This window comes from Triticum dicoccoides, chromosome 5B (assembly GCF_002162155.2).
Source record: "Triticum dicoccoides isolate Atlit2015 ecotype Zavitan chromosome 5B, WEW_v2.0, whole genome shotgun sequence".
NCBI classification, from domain to species: domain Eukaryota; kingdom Viridiplantae; phylum Streptophyta; class Magnoliopsida; order Poales; family Poaceae; genus Triticum; species Triticum dicoccoides.
Window position 1 is genome coordinate 649,298,804 of NC_041389.1, and position 17,889 is coordinate 649,316,692.

Consider the following 17,889-nt stretch of genomic DNA (forward strand, 5'->3'; position numbering starts at 1 on the left):
GCTTTCCCAAGGAGCAAGCAATGAACAATACTGCAGAGTATGAGGGTTTGCTTGCCGGCCTCAGAATCGCAGCCGACCTTGGGATCAAGAAACTCATTGTAAGGGGTGACTCGCAGCTTGTCGTCCGCCAAGTGAACAAGAACTACCAGAGTCCATTGATGGAAGCTTATGTTGATGAAGTGAGAAAGCTAGAAGAACACTTTGACGGCCTGCAAATGGAACATGTTCCACGAGCTCAGAACGACATTGCTGATGGCCTGTCAAAGTGCGCTGCACTAAAGTTGCCTGTGGAACCAGGGATCTTTGTGCTCAAGCTGACTCAACCATCCGTGACACCATCAACTGGACAGAATAAGAAGAGGAAGTTGGTTTCTGGTGACTACTTTCCGGCTGAGCTTCCCGAAGCCGCCGCCAAGAAGGTCCCCAAGATCGACGCCAAGAGTGCTGAGGAGCAGTCTGCTCCGGCGAACCTCTTGGTTTGTTCCGTTGAAGCAAACGCTCCCGACAAGTTTTGCTCTGGCAAGCTTGCCGGGGAATATCATGCTCCGGCCGAACCGCAGGTTCTTGCCGTAGAAGCGGATGTTCCCGCAGCAACAGATACGCCTTTAGTCCTTGTTGTCGAGCCACAAGCTCCAGCATGGGCACAGCAGATTGTCCGTTTCCTTCAGACAGGAGAGCTTCCCGAAGAGCAAGAAGAAGTGGAAAGAGTAGCCCGGCAGTCAAGTATGTACAAGTTTGTCGACAACACACTGTACAGAATGAGACTCAACGGTGTGAAATTGAAGTGCATTCGCCGGGAAGATGGACAACAGCTGTTGGCAGAGATACATGGAGGCATATGTGGTCACCACATTGGCGCAAGAGCACTTGTCGGCAAAGCATTCCGACAAGGCTTCTTCTGGCCGACAGCCCTCCAGGATGCAACTGCACAAGTAACCAAGTGTGAAGCGTGCCAGTTCCATTCCAAGCAGATACACCAGCCAGCTCAAGCTCTCCAGACGATCCCTTTATCCTGGCCATTTTCGGTCTGGGGGCTCGACATCCTTGGCCCCTTCCCCCGAGCTGTCAGGGGCTTTGAGTTCTTGTACGTTGCAATCGACAAGTTCACAAGGTGGCCGGAAGTGGAACCAGTGAGGAAGGTGACAGCACAGTCAGCAGTCAAGTTCTTCAGGTCGATTGTTTGCCGTTTCGGGGTTCCTAACAGGATCATCACTGACAATGGCACGCAATTTACGAGCCGCACCTTCATGCAGTACGTCCCAGACCTTGGCGCCAAGGTCTGCTTCGCTTCTGTTGCTCATCCGAGAAGCAACGGTCAAGCAGAGCGGGCAAATGCTGAAGTGCTGCGAGGCCTCAAGACCAGAACTTTCGACAAGCTGCACAAGTGTGGAAGAAACTGGATCGAGGAGCTGCCGGTGGTTCTTTGGTCGATCAGGACGATGCCAAATCGAGCCACTGGCCAGACACCCTTCGCTCTAGTCTACGGAGCGGAGGCAGTTCTCCCCACGGAACTCGTTTATGGGTCACCTCGAGTGCTCGCTTATGACGAGCTCGAGCAAGAGCAGCTGCGACAAGATGACGCGCTGCTCCTTGAGGAAGACCGTCTTCATGCTGCTGTGCGAGCCGCTCGCTACCAGCAAGCTTTGCGTCGCTACCATAGCCGCAAAGTTAAAGCCAGAAGCTTCGAGGAAGGCGACCTTGTTCTTCGGCGTGTTCAGTCCGCCAAGAATTCCAACAAGTTGACGCCGAAGTGGGAAGGCCCTTATCGGGTGAAACGAGTCACTAGGCCCGGCGCTGTCCGCCTTGAGACTGAAGATGGCATTCCGGTGAGCAACTCCTGGAACATAGAACATCTTCGTAAGTTTTACCCGTAAGGCGCGGTTGCCGGAAGCTTTTCCGGCAACCACCTTTTGTACAAGTCTTGCCGCTGTTGCATGTAATCCTTTGTACAAAGCCGGGCGCAGACCCCGTGCACCAGTAAAGTTCATGTGCCCCGCACATCTTGTCAGTTTTTTATGCTATAATCCTTTTTCGCATATGTTATCTGACACTTTGTGCAGCACCAGACCCCGGTAAGCAATAGCGAGCCCAAGGCTCCATATCATTACTTTATTTCTCTGTTTCTTTCTCAAAAGAAGGAAGGTTCCCTCGCCCACAAGGTTTACCGGGGGGGAAGGAGAAGATAATGGTGTGGACCAGGCCGTTCAAGAAAGTTTCTCCTTGCCGGGAAGTAGACGACAGAAAAGCTAAGTTGCTAAAGCTTGAGCAATCAGTTTTTTAAGTTTTTGAGTTATTTTCCTTGAACGACCGTGCTTTGTATGGAAAACTTGTGCGCGGAGGAACCAACTCGTAGCTAGTTGCGCCTTTACTTTGTTTCGAGTCCGCTCAACAACTTAAGTGAGCTGCTAGCGCCCTTACTTTGCTTCGAGTCCGCTCAGCAACTTAAGTGAGCCGCTAGCGCCCTTACTTTGTTTCGAGTTCGCTCAACAACTTAAGTGAGCTGCAACTAGTTGCGACAAGGTTGTTTGTCGGTAGCGACCCCGCCAGCAGGCTACTGAAGTTCCGCACTCGGCGCTCGCGGCAAGGGTGCCTGCACCGGCAAGTTTCCCTAGAAAGCGCAGGGCAGAACCATACAAAGCCAAGAGTCGAGTAAAGGAAGTAACACAGCAATTTTTTGCCTAAGATAGAGTTATATTACAAAAATAACTTGTCGCGCCTCTAATAAAGTGCTCCCATGACATGACTGGAAGCGACAAGAAAAGAAGAAAACGGACGGCCTAATCTACGCTAGAGGTCGAGTGTCCGTCCTTTTGCTTCTCTTTCGTTCGCAGAACTCGCATATCCTGGCCAGACTGCTTGAGGACGAAAAGGAGAAGAAGGGCGCGCTGGCACCTGGGCCCCGGCAAGCCAGTATCGCTGGGGGCTGCGAGTGCCAAGAATCGTCCACGGCAAACCAGAGTTGCCGGGGGCTGCAATATCAGATAAGTCTTTCATCCCTCATCATGCATCCTCTTATGGACTGGGGAATGCGAAACCACGTTTCTTCCCAAAAACTGCCGTGCTCCCTCAACTCTAGGCCCTGGGGCTCGTTCCCGGGGCCAAGTTTGGTCGTAGTCGCGGCAGCAAAGGGATGAAACGAGGAGACCGCGCCCACCTCGTTCCCGCCTCCGTCAAAGGCGTGAGAAAGGTCGAGCGACGTGGGAAGGCGGCAGGGCCTGTTGCCGGGAGATGAAATGTCTGTCCGAGGGATACCAAGGATTTGCTCCTTGGCGTGGGTTCAACTCGCGAGACAAATAACCCGGCAAGCATCCCCTTTTCATTAAAAAACATCCCACTCAGGTACAGTCCATAGAGGATGAAAAACATGAAAGAGAGGATTACAAGTTTTAGATACAGCTAAGGCCCGAGGGCTTACAAATTAAAAAGATAAGATGCCCGTAATCCCTTTCCTGTCCCTCTCTTCAGGAGGCAGGTCAAGGAGGCGAAAAGGGCAAAAGGAGCGCTGAGGCGAGCTACGGGTGCCAGAAGACACCAAGAGAACATCCCGGGGGCCGCCCGAAGGCCGGACGGCGATGGCGGCGCTGAAAGTGGGGCTCGAAGACGGGGCGGCAGGACGTTAGCACGCTGTCGAGGGCACCACGCCCTCGTACTCCGACCTGACGGCCTTATCGCCAGCCCTCTTCCCCTTCCGCAGCCTCCCTACGCCAGCCGCCCAAGGAGACGACCCCGGGGAGTTCAAGGAGCCGGCGACACGGATGATGGGGTCGCCGGTGCCGCGCGAAGCGGCGCCCGACGCCTAGTCAGACCCGCCACCCCGCCGCCCGCTATCCTCATCGTCGCTGTCTCTCTCCTCCTCGTCACTCTCGCTCGAGGAGGAGCCTTCGCTATCGGAGGAGCTGTCCACGTAGCACTTCGCCCGAGTGCCGAAGCACCCGAAGACCTTGATGGAGAGGAGATCGCCCTCCATCAACTTAAAGTGGAGGGTAAACCCCTCCATCAAGCTGTGGATACGGGCGAACGTCTTCCACCCTCGATCAAGATACATCACATTAGGGGCTGGGAATACAACGCGGACTCGCGTGCCGCTGATCCCACAGCCCCTCATGTGCGATCTCAGTGTCTCGGGCGGGTCCAACTCCATCGCGCTCGCAAACAGAGCTGGAAGCCGGAGGCAACGACGAGGCGCCCGGAACAGCTTGACGAAGAACTCGCAAGGGTTGTCCCCTATATGGACCGCCGTGGGGGGAGGAGCTGCCGGCGAAGGCGACGCTGGCGCACCGCCCCGCCCGCCTCTTCCCTGAGCGCCTCGACCTCGTCCTCGACCTCGTCCGCGACCTCGCCCCCTCCCTCTTCCCCTTATGGCTGGCTCTGCCACCACGGGCGTGGGAGAGGGAGAGATGCGCTGTCTGGCGGCGACCCTCGCCGCCACCGATGAAGGACCTGGGTTCCCTTTCTCCATGGCGAATGAGAGAAAGGGGAACAGAAGCTGAAGAAAGGAGGAGATGAGAGAGTGCGGGATTCTGTGCTCCCCTCCCGCTCTTTATAAAGGAGCGAGGTGGGGGCTCGACTGCCCCGCTCAGCGAATCAAGGCACGGGAAGAGCAGGGAGTCGGGGCCAACCCGCTGCCTCTGCTCGCGACGGCCCAGTTTCCCACTTCCACCGTCCGTGACCCCAAGCGCATGGGAGCCGCGTGGCGGGGATGCGGGACCAAGGCGACGGATGAGGCGGCCTCGCTCCGCCTCGTGATCGCAGGGAGTGGGCGTCCCGAAAACCGCGCACCGGCCCCGTCCAGTAAATGCACCACGCCCCCACGCCTACCTCCGTGTAGGGAGGAGGGCGTGAACCGTCCCCATCATCGTGGCCTGATGCATGCTCGAGGGGCTTAGCCCCGCGCACGCCGTCCGCGTCACTCATGACACCGCGTTTGACGCGTGCCGTTCTGGGCGTGCGCGGTAGGAGCGGAGAGATATGCGGCGTGACCGAGGCCGCGCGTGCCCGTGCACTGTTTTGGGCCTGGCCCAACAGCGCTCGGCACCGTGTATGGCCCAGGCCCGGGGGCTCCTGTCGGTGTACTAGAGTAGGGGTACCCTAGTATCCCGAACTCGTGCACGGATAGTCGCAGCGTCCCGCGGCAAGGCTTGCCGGGTGACCGCCAAGACCCTCCGTGGTTCCCTTGAAGACCATTCAAGAACAAAGTACTCAAACCAAGGCCCCGGTAAGAGGAGCTTACCGGGAAGGCCAACCCAGGCCCCGGCAAGAGGATCTTGCCGGGAAGAGACAAGACCCCGGCAAGAGGAGCTTGCCGGGAAGGCCACTCAAGGCATACCAAGAAAGCTTGCCGCGACGCGCCCTGCATCCCGGCAAGGTCAGGTGAGCGACAAGCTCCCAAACACGACAAGACGACGACCGCGGCAAGGAGCTTGCCGCGGGAAACCCCCACTTCGTGCCCGCGCTCCAGCACACCTGCTAACGTGTCGCTCTAGGACTCTCCCAAGCACACGTGGCAGGAGGCTGTGCAGCTAGGGGTACGCGGTGGCAAGCGGAGATGAAGAGAAGGCCATCGTGGCAAACGGTGGCGCTCCTAACAGTCACTTTTTGCACTGTTTAGGCAACTCAGACAGGCATTCAATGCCCTTGTCCCCTGCCGTCAGAGTTAGGTAGGGTGCACTGTATCCACAGTAGCGGTAGCTGCACCTACCGCATCCTTTTCCATTTTTACCCTTCTAGTCTACGTTGCCACCTGTCGGTGACCCCATGAAAGTATAAAAGGAGGCCCAGGCGCAACATAGAAGGGGTTCGGCCGGTTCGGCTCATTGAAAACACCAAAAACACTCCCACGCTCAGTCTGATAGCGTCCATCGCTCCTGAGCAAGAATTCAATACACACAAACAAGCAGCAGTAGGGTTTTACGCATCCGTGCGGCCCGAAGCTGGGTAAAACTGCTCGCGTGTACTGCCTCGATCCGCTCTTTGTTCAACCTCCGCCCTCACCGAATCGAAAGGGGCTCGGTCCGCCGATCCCCATAGGTGTTCGTGGATCAGTTTCCCCGACAGCCGCATACTATGATTATGAGATATGGCAGATGGACGTCAAAACGGCATTCCTTAACGATTATCTTAAGGAAGAGCTGTATATGATGCAGCCGGAAGGTTTTGTCGATCGTAAGAATGCTAACAAAGTATGCAAGCTCCAGCGATCCATTTATGGGCTGGTGCAAGCATCTCGGAGTTGGAACATTCGCTTTGATGAGATGATCAAAGCGTTTGGGTTTATGCAGACTTATGGAGAAGCCTGCGTTTACAAGAAAGTGAGTGGGAGCTCTGTAGCATTTCTCATATTATATGTAGATGACGTACTTTTGATGGGAAATGATATAGAATTCTTGGACAGCATTAAGGCCTACTTGAATAAAGTGTTTTTCAATGAAGGACCTTGGAGAAGCTGCTTTCACATTAGGCATCAAAATCTACAGGGATAGATCGATACGCCTCATAGGTCTTTCACAAAGCACATACCTTGATAAGATTTTGAAGAAATTCAAAATGGATCAGTCCAAGAAAGGGTTCTTGCATGTATTGCAATGTGTGAGATTGAGCTCGGCTCAATGCCCGACCACGGCAAAAGATAAAGAAGAGATGAGTGTCATCCCCTATGCCTCAGCCATATGATCTATTATGTATGCCATGCTGTGTACCAGACCTGATGTAAACCTTGCCGTAAGTTTGGTAGGAAGGTACCAAAGTAATCCCGGCAAGGAACACTGGACAGCGGTCAAGAATATCCTAAAGTACCTGAAAAGGACAAAGGACATGTTTCTCGTTTATGGACGTGACGAAGAGCTCGTCGTAAAGGCTTACGTCGACACTAGCTTTGACACAGATCTGGATGACTCTAAGTCACAAATTGGATACGTGTATATGTTGAATCATGGAGCAGTGAGCTGGTGCAGTTGCAAGCAGAGCGTCGTGGCGGGATCTACATGTGAAGCGGAGTACATGGCAGCCTCGGAGGCAGCGCATGAAGCAATATGGGTGAAGGAGTTCATCACCGACCTAGGAGTCATACCCAATGCGTCGGGGCCGATCAAACTCTTCTGTGACAACACTGGAGCTATTGCCCTTGCCAAGGAGCCCAGGTTTCACAAGAAGACCAGGCACATCAATCATCGTTTCAACTCCATCCGTGAAAATATTAAAGATGGAGACATAGATATTTGCAAAGTACATACAGATCTGAATGTCGCAGATCCATTGACTAAACCTCTTTCGCGAGCAAAACATGATCAACAACAGAACTCTATGGGTGTTCGATTCATCACAATGTAACTAGATTATTGACTCTAGTGCAAGTGGGAGACTGTTGGAAATATGCCCTAGAGGCAATAATAAAAGGATTATTATTATATTTCCTTGTTCATGGTAATTATATTTTATTCATGCTATAATTGTATTATACGGAAATTGTAATACACGTGTGAATACATAGACCACAATACGTCCCTAGTAAGCCTCTAGTTGACTAGCTCGTTGGTCAACAGATAGTCATGGTTTCCTGACTATGGACATTAGATGTCATTGACAACGGGATCACATCATTAGGAGAATGATGTGATGGACAAGACCCAATCATAAGCATAGCACAAGATCGTGTAGTTCATTTTGCTAGAGCTTTTCCAATGTCAAGTATCTCTTCCTTAGACCATGAGATCGTGTAACTCCCGGATACCGTAGGAGTGCTTTGGGTGTACCAAACATCACAACGTAACTGGGTGACTATAAAGGTGCACTACAGGTATCTCCGAAAGTGTCTGTTGGGTTGACACGGATCGAGACTGGGATTTGTCACTCCGTATTACGGAGAGGTATCACTGGGCCCACTCGGTAGTGCATCATCATAATGAGCTCAAAGTGACCAAGTGTCTGGTCACGGGATCATGCATTACGGTACGAGTAAAGTGACTTGCCGGTAACGAGATTGAATGAGGTATTGGGATACCGATGATCGAATCTCGGGCAAGTAACATACCGTCTGACAAAGGGAATAGTATACGGGGTTGCTTGAATCCTCAACATCGTGGTTCATCCGATGAGATCATCGAGGAGTATGTGGGAGCCAACATGGGTATCCAGATCCCGTTGTTGGTTATTGACCGGAGAGCCGTCTCGGTCATGTCTGCATGTCTCCCGAACCTGTAGGGTCTACACACTTAAGGTTCGGTGATGCTAGGGTTGTATGAATATGAGTATGCAGCAAACCGAATATTGTTCGGAGTCCTGGATGAGATCCCGGACGTCACGAGGAGTTCTAGAATGGTCCGAAGGTAAAGAATTATATTAGGAAGTCCTGTTTCGGCCATCGGGAAAGTTTCGGGGTCACCCGGTATTGTACCGGGACCACCGGAAGGGTCCCAGGGGTCCACCGGGTGGGGCCACCTATCCCGGAGGGCCCCGTGGGCTGAAGTGGGAGGGGAACCAGCCCCTAGTGGGCTGGTGCGCCCCCCTTGGGCCCCCCCTGCGCCTACGGTTGGAAACCCTGGGTGGGGGGGGGGCATTTGCCTTGGGGGGCACTCCACCCCCCTGGCCGCCGCCCCCTTGGGAGATTGGATCTCCCAGGGCCGGCGCCCCCCCTGGGGGCCTATATAAAGGAGGGCAAGGGGGTGGGCAGCTGCACCCTGCGTCTTGGCGCCTCCCTCCCCCTGCTACACCTCGTTCTCCTCCCACAGCAGCTTGGCGAAGCCCTGTCGGAGTTCTGCTGCATCCACCACCACGCCGTTGTGCTGCTGGATCATCATCAACCTCTCCTTCCCCCTTGCTGGATCAAGAAGGAGGAGACGTCATCCGCTCCGTACGTGTGTTGAACGCGGAGGTGCTGTCCATTCGGCACTTGGTCATCGGTGATTTGGATCACGGCGAGTACGACTCCATCATCACCGTTCTCTCGAACGCTTCCGCACGCGATCTACAAGTGGTATGTAGATGCAATCTCTCTCCCATGACTCGTTGCTTAGATGAACTCATAGATGGATCTTGGTGAAACTGTAGGAAAAATTTTAATTTTCTGCAACGTTCCCCAACATATAAAAGGAGAGATCTCCCCTTCACCCATCTCCTTATAACTCTGATGTTTGCTACATAACTCCTTGACCCACATTGTAGAGGCTTCCTGACACTTTTATGAAGATGTTGGACGGCCATCGGCCAAAAAATGTGATGCTGCGACAGGCCGGCAGCGGGCTTCGCAAGCATTGGGATGTGGAGGTGGTGATCAGGAAGGACCACATGTACCTGTGTCGTGGCTAGGAGCAGTTCGTCTGTGCCTACGACCTGAGGCATGGGTACTTCCTTGTCTTCAGGTACGACGGCGATGCCATGCTCACCGTGAGGTGTTAAACACGACTATGTGCCACATGTGCTACTAGGATGATGACGATGCCAGTACGCTCTGCCTCTTCTTACTCTCCATGTGGCTTTGTCTCACACTAACTTTGTTGCATTTGGTCAGGCAATCGGAGCAGCAGCAGTGACACTGGCTACAACACTAGCAGCAGCGAGTCTGGCTACAGCGAAAGCAGCTGCGAGGATGATCCGGAATGGAGTGGGGAAGAAGAGGAGCAGAGTGGGGATGAGGAGGTGTTGGCTCACGATGGGCAAGACATGGTGGTGGCTGAGGATGACCTAGCGATAGTGGTGGCTAACGATGGGCAAGAGATGGTGGTGGCTCATGATGGGCAAGATATGGTGGTGGCTGAGGATGACCTAGCGATGGTGCTGCCTGAAGATGGCCTCACGATGGTGGTGGTGCCTGACAATGACCTCGCGATGGTGGTGGCGCCGGCGATCCCACAGTCGGGCGACATGACCATGCCAATTGTGGTAGAAGACTACATCCCACTGCCTCCACTGCCTCGCCGCTCTAGGCGCATCAAGATGAAGGAGAAGGAGAAGAAGGAGGAGTGAACTATGTCAGGTATGTCAGATCTCCAAAATGATCTATACTTAGCTTTGTTTCCTCCGAGATGACCTAAGTTAATTAGCTCAAATGTGCTAAGTTATCTCTAATATGCTTTGTTACCTAGGTTTGCTCAATAATGACATACACTTGGCTTACTTCTGTAATAAATGGCATATTTATGTTTAGTTAACTAAAAAGGGCATAATTAGTTAAATTAGCTCCAAAATGACACATTTAACCTAGGTTAGCTCCAATATGATCCATTTTAGCTAGATTAGCTCCAAAATTATCCATTTTACCTATGTTAGCTAAAAATGACATAATTACTTATGTTAGCACAAAAATGACCTATACTTACCTTATTTTCCTCCAAATTGACATAATAAGCTTAGTTAGCTAAAAATGGCATAATTACCTATGTAAGCTCTAAAATGACACAAAATAAGTAATAATAAGAAGAAAAACAAGGAAGTGGAGAAAAAGAAAGAATAGAAGAAGAAAATAAGAAGAAAAAAGAATAAAAGAGAGAAGGAAAAGGGTAAAAACCTTCTTCTTCTTCTAGCCTTCTTCTTCTAGTCTTCTTCTTCTTCTTCTTCTAGTCTTCTTCTTCTTCTTCTTCTTCTTCTTCTTCTTCTTCTTCTCCAAAATGACCTAAGTTAGCTCTAATATGCTTAGTTACCTAGGTTAGCTCAATAAAGACCTATACTTAGCTGCTTTATATCAAAAATGGCATAATATGCTTAGTTCACTCAAAAATGGCATAATTAGGTAGGTTAGCTCCATTTTACCTAAGTATGCTTACTTCTTCTTCTAGTATTCTTCTTCTTCTTTTAGTATTCTTCTTCTAACTTTCTTGTTTCCCATTTTGTAGATTTCATTTACTTCGTAGAAGCTTGCATGGATGGAGTGCTTCTTTTCCCTTTCTGCTTTTATTTTGTATCGATGAACAATGTGGAACTTGTTATATGGATGGATAGGTGTTGGATGAACAATGTGAAACTATTGTAATATGTATGGATGGAACAATGTGTTGGTTATGTATGTATATATGATGAAACTATTGTGTTGGATATGTCTGCTGTGAAATTTGTGTATTCAAACTTGTGTGTTGAAATTGAATGAATCTAAGAAAAAAATAGAAAAAAAACAGGGGCTATACAGGCTCTTTGCCGTCTGCTGGCAGACGGCAAAGAGATTTGCCTTCAGCCAGCAGACGGCAAAGCTGCCACGTGGCAGCTACCTGTGCAACCTGGGGGGCTGGCCTATTTGGTTACTTTGTCGTCCGCTAGCTGACGGTAAAGATGAAATGGTCTTTGCCGTCAGCCAGCTGACGGCAAAGCGCACTGTTAACCCCCTAATGGCCGTAAGCTGCCACGTGTGCTGTCCAAGTCCTTTGTTGTGGGCTGGCGGACGGCAAAGACCATATCATCTTTGTCGTCCGCCAGCAGACGGCAAAGAGCCCTTTGCCGTAGCCTATTTAGCCGGACCTGTTGTCATCTGCTGACGAACATCAAAGGCCTTTGTCGTTTGCCAGGCATGCCTTTGTCGTCAGCCATGGCGGATGGCAAAGTGTGTGATTCCTATAGTGGTTGAAGGTCCTCTTTTTGGTTGTAATCAATGAATGGGGACCTTTGAGATGCTCCGGGCCTTATTACCCTCCTCGGTCTTCATGCAACAAGTGGTCCTGAAGAACTTCTCGTGCCAACTTCTAGTTCTCCGCATATCAGGGTGTGGTAGCTGTCTGGTGATCTAACATATGGCTGGTGAGCTAATCCCTTGTCAGCATCAACAGCATCACATCCTTCATTCGCAGTTGCTGGGTCCAACTCAACCTCATCTATGACAATAACTTGGCTTCCCCTATTTGTGGTGTTGGACCAAGTGCTGCAGCACGCTCATCATCACCATCTATGCCTAGGTCAAAAGTTGGTGCATCGCAATACCCGTCACCGTGATAGTTGTACGAGTTTGATCTGCATATGGGTTGAAGGCCAGGGGCATCTCCTTGCGGCACAATCACGGGTGCATCGTTTGCTGACTTGGTTCGCAGTAATGTTGTATTTGGTGGACCGGGAGGCTTTCACCTGCTTACAATGTTGAACACCTCCTCTTGTGTTAATGTGTGCTGAAAATCAGCTCTTAGTGATGCAGGCTTGCTTGGATGCTCTATGATAGCTCTTGGAGACGGCAGTTTGGCAGATTGATGACCTCCTTCCATGTTTGGCATTGAAGAATCTCTATGAGTTGTCACCTTGGGGCTTGCGGTTGCAGTTGTGTCTTCCTAAGCAATAGTGGTAGTTTTGACTGTGACCCGCGTGCTAATTGACACTTCAGTTGGTACAGTAGTATCTGCAAATGGCATCTTTCCAGCCTCAGTTGGCAGTAATTTAGCTGAACTTGGCACTCCTGCATCGATGGTTGTGGCACGTTGTTCTGTCTCGTGTCTGAACCCCACACCTTTTGTGCCATGTCCCCCCTTTGTGCCCTTGGCAAACTTGACAATCTTTTGCTGCTTAGCTGGTTTAGGTTGGACTACTGACAGAGGAATTTTCCCCTTGATCTGTTGAACTCATGTGGTGGTTGTAGGCTCAACATGCATTGCCGTCTCATATTGAGTGGTGGTTGGCTCTCTGCTCACTACAGTTGGCACAACAGTTGACACCACAGCTTCCTTCTCCACATTTGTTTCTGCATCTTCCCTCAGCATCTGTTGCTTGGTTTGAGGCGACTTCAGATTCTTCTTCAGTGAAACTGCTTTGCGCTTCTGGACCACATGAGGGTTTGCCATGGATGCTGCCTTGCTCTTGCTGGAGCTCATATCTGGAAGCTACTTCAAATATTCCTTGTATTTTGCCTTCGAATGAACCCAGTCAAGACCCTTTCCTGCTTCCTCCATGTTAACTTGATTCTTTTCAGCCTCACTCAAGAAGAACCGTTTTTGGTCAATGGCAAAATCTATCTTCTCACACATCTCTTGCTCATGGAAGTCTAGCACATGGAAAGTGGTTGGCAAAGCTGGATTCAAGTTGCACAGTTTAAACATATCAATGCTACCCTGAGACTCCACTTCGTCATTTTTCTTTGACTTTGGTAAATGCTTATCTTTCCAGCAAGTTTTGTCTATCAACATCTGTAGTGTGCTCATGCTGCTCATTGAGTTGTTGCTGCTGGCAGGGTTGGCAGAGCTGCTAGTCCCCCTGGTTGTGTTGCTGCCTGTACCCCCAGAACCAGGGCCATTGTCATCATCGTCATCGGTGATGTTGCTGTCTACATTGCGTCCCCCTTGATCATCACGATCAACATCCTCGTCTTCTTCCTCATCATCTCCTTCCACCTCACTGCCATCAACTGCTAAACCTTTGTCTCCATCCCCCTATTTGGCCTCATCTTCTTCTTTCTCCTCCTCTGCCTCATTATGTTCTTCTTTGTACTCCTCCTCTCTTTTGTCCTCTTCTTCTTTGTCCTCCTTGTCTTATTTCTCCTCTTCCTCCTCCTCCTCCTCCTCCTCCTCATCTTCTTCTTCTTCTTTGTCATCCTCCTATTTGTCCTCCTCCTCTGATTCATCCTCATATGTGTCCTCGTCATCATCAACATCTAGCGCTGCTTCCATTTCATCAACTTCTTCTGACTCCTCATCAACAGACTCTTCTTCTTCTTGTATAGGTGAAACCCGTCTCTTTCTTTTTGGAGCACAACGTGCCATGTCAGTTCTTGTTGATGGCTGTTGTACATATGGATCAATATTCGGCTCCTCGTCATCGATCTTGGCAACTGCTTCAATGAAGGTGCCAACCTGTTCAGTTACTGCCTTGCACAGGTCATTAACCACTTTGGCAATCTTTTCCTTTTCTGCATCAGCACAAAAAACGATTTAGTGCTGATTCAATTAGAAAACATTTTTAAAAGAAAATGTTGGTAACTGATCCAAACTCCTTTATGCAAAGACTTACCTGCGGATTGTAGGTTGGTGGTAACTTGGATGCCACAAATGCTTCAGCTTGCAAAAGACCACCAAATAGTAGTGTCTGCTCCGTGCCCCTATACTCCTCTTTGAGCTGATGTGAAAAGGAGAAAAAGTAAAGAACAAGGTTATCAAACAGATTTAGTGTTGACTAAAAACAATTATTATAACCTGTGCAACTACAACAAAATGGTGGGCAGACCTGATTCTACATATATGCAACTGAACAAACAAAAAACTGTGCAACCCACAGGACACCTAAAAATGTTTCTGCCAACTGATGTCACACATATGTGCAACAAGATAAGTAAAAATTTGCAACTTGAAATAGATGATGTGCCAATTAAAAATGAACATGTGTGCAGATGCCAAACTAAAGCTACAAGATGTGCAACTACAGGCATTGTTGTGCCAACTGATAACAATTTTTGTGCGACTACCAAAAGTGTCAAAAGCTGATCTCAAAAGCATATGTGCAGCTACCGGGGAATTAAAAACTGATCAGGCATGAATAGAAGATAAAAAAGAGCCACTATTGGAAAAAACAAAGATAACTCACTTGTAATTTGCCGAACACACCAGGAGAGATGGAGTCCTTCTTGATCACCTTGGCAATTAGGCTACTATCCCATGCATTCGCTCGTATGGCGCAGTTGCTTACTGGGATATCATGAATGAGCGCATCAAGGTACAGGATCTGCCGCAGAACCAAAAAAGGAAACCCAACTTCAGTTGTTATGAGGAGTATTTCAGAAACTATAACTGCACAAAGAAGAAAAACACATGGAAGTGCTAGTTTTCACTCACCATCAAGTGATACAAGCAGCAGCAAATGGTTTGCTTCGCCTGGTCCGTGTTCCAGAAAGCTTCATTAATGTGTTCTGCTACAAAGAGGCAGATGTTTGTGTTCTTGAGGATTTGATGATCTAGCACAAGTCCGTAGCACTCTGGGCTCAGCTTCAGGGCTGTGGTTGGTGCTAGAAAAGTGTTGAATGCAACCGCAAGCCAGGCCATAAAGAATGTGTCATCCGTTCTTCCCTCCATATCCTTAATCATCTTGCACCATGTAGTGATCCGGGGATGAGAATCTCCAGTTATGTTGAAAGCCTCTCTGAATCTCCTAGTTGCATCCTTGTCAACTACATATCTGACTTTTTGACCCCTTTTTGGGAGATCAAATACCCTGTGAACACTGTCAGCATCGACACGGATCCTTCCCCTGCCTGGGAACACCATTTCAGAGGTCTCTGGCTAGTAGGACTGCACCAGGAATTTAGTGAGGTCCGCTGGAAGTGTCTCTGATAAGTTCAAGAGGCCCCCAAAACTCAGACTTCTACGGTGGGGATAGAGAGTTGTTGAACTTCGCAAACCGCCCTGGTGATGCCCTTATCCTGCCCGCTTGTGATTGTTGCTCCACATCTTCCCCTGCAGCCACCTCAACTCCTTCACCACTGCCCTGTTGATGAGAAAATAAAAACATTAAACACAAGACAAGAAACTAGACTGAAAAAACAACTAGGAATGATCATTTGGATCAGTATAGCAAAAAAACGAAACCAACTGCTTTGCTAAAACTATATAAACATAAAATGGATGATGCCAACTATTATGATATTCTTGTGCAACTATGAAAGCTCATGATGACAACTGCAGACTACTAGTGCACCTGCAAGAAAACTAAGAAATATACTTGATCTGACAACTACAAAAAGTTCTAGGGGATGTGCAACGATAAGCATGATATTGCAAGAAGATAACAAGCAACTAAAAAAGGTTGCAAGAAACCGTTCAATAGCTCATAAACACACAAAAATACACACATACCTCAGCATCTGCTGCGGAAGATGACGCAACTCCTCCAGCAACTCCTGCCTGCACAAAATGGTGGTATAGAAAAGATCACATGTAAAAAACAAGGAGCATACCAACTAATACAAAAATAAAATATTCTACAGCAATGAAAAACAGAGCATGCCAACTCATTTCAACTTCTGGGAAAACTATATTTAGATCAATATGAGTAGTGATGTCAACTAGAAGATTGTTATTGAGCAACTACAACAAATAGTGGTGCCAACGGCTGCATAATTTCATCAGCGTCTAAAAAGTGAGAAAAACTCATATTCAAGGATTTATTTACCATAGTAGATGATTTAGCTCCCCTTGCAACTATTGCACGTCTAGTCCGCTTTACAACCCTAAACTAATCAACATCCTAAGAAAATAAAAAACATGGGCATGGGAAAAAACAAAAAAAATTATATGACCCAAACAAAACAAAAATAATGTGTTTGTGTCATCAGCATGCCACTTACCTCAACTTCCTCTCCCTCCTAAACACTATGCGCAAGGCGTGGCTGGCGATTAGCAGCACGCTTAGCCCTCCGGCGAAAGGACTGACTTCCAGAGCCCTAATTAAGCAAAAAAACACATAAAAAGGATATAAGCATACATGGATAAGAAGAAAACAACTCAAAAAACGCAGAAAAAATGAAAAAATATATCTTCTTCATTGTCATTCGCATCTCCTCCAATTATAACCATTTTTAGCCTGCGGGGGAAAATACAAGAAAAGATAATATAGTTAGAATATGCGCAAACAAACTAGAAAAAACATAAAGGATGCTTTGATCTGCAGCCCTCTACGCATAAGCAAGACACCTAGTGCAAAAAAACTGTAGAACATGTGGACAGCCAAGTACTACAGTGATGCAGCCAACTTGGCAGTCAACTTGTGCAACTGGACAGCATATAAATCCAACTAAGTTTAACTATGGAAAGTAATAACTAGGGCAGCCCCAGTGCATGTAGCTCCCGCTTGCGCAGGGTCTGGGGAAGGGTCCGACCACTTTGGGTCTATTGTACGCAGCCTTTCCCTACATTTCTGTAAGAGGCTGTTTCCAGGACTTGAACCCGTGACCTCATGGTCACAAGGCAGCAGCTTTACCACTGCGCCAAGGCTCCCCTTCCAAGTAATAACTAGGCATTATAAAATAGTTAACTAAAGGCAACCAACTGAGTATGATAACTTGTGCAACTGGGACAAACAAAAAACCAACTAGTATAGCCTACTAGAATATATGGACAAGTAGGTGCACCAGCAAGGCACCTACATGGGCAACTCGAACACGGAAGCAGAGCAACTTGTGCAACTCAACAACATATAGACAGCCAACCTAGTACAAATTAGAAAGCAACCTAAACATGACAACTAGTACAAAAATGCAGAACATGTGGACAGCCAACTAGTATATGGATGCAGCCAACTAAGCAGGCTAAATGTGCAAATGAACAACATATAGACAGTCAACCTAATGCAAAACAGCAAACCAACTAAGCAGGACAACTAGTGCAAGTGTAGAACATATGGACAGCCAACTAGTAAAAGTGATGCAGCCAACTGAGTAGGCAACTTGTGCAACTGAACAGTGTGTAGACACCCAACTAGTACAAACTGGTGCAACTGCAGAACATAAGGACAGCCAACTACTATATGGATGCAGCCAACTGGATAGAATTTTGTGCAACTGATAGAAAATCTCTACCTAAATCTCTGTACAACAACTTCAAATCAGCCAATACATTGCACACAGCATTGCGCACATCTAACAACAAATAATACAACTTGGAGAAGCAATAGGAATCATGAACAGATCTCAAACCCCTGCCAACTGAACAGGGACTGAACAGCACTACCTACCGCCCTAAATCACGCAATGGGCGCCGTGGACGTGCATCCCCTGCTACCTATCGACTACCCCATGCCCTGGCCAACTACACCTTGGCCCTGGCCAACCACCCCGTGCCCTGAACAACCCCACTAGACGCCTCCTTGTAGATCCCGACCACCGTTGGGTGCGTGCTACCAGAGAGAAGAGGAGAAAACTCGACATGACCAAAAGTCGAGCATAACTGGGGGTTGTTCGCGCCGTTCCCAAACCCTAGTAAGCATTCCCCTCACGTATCGGCGCACCCC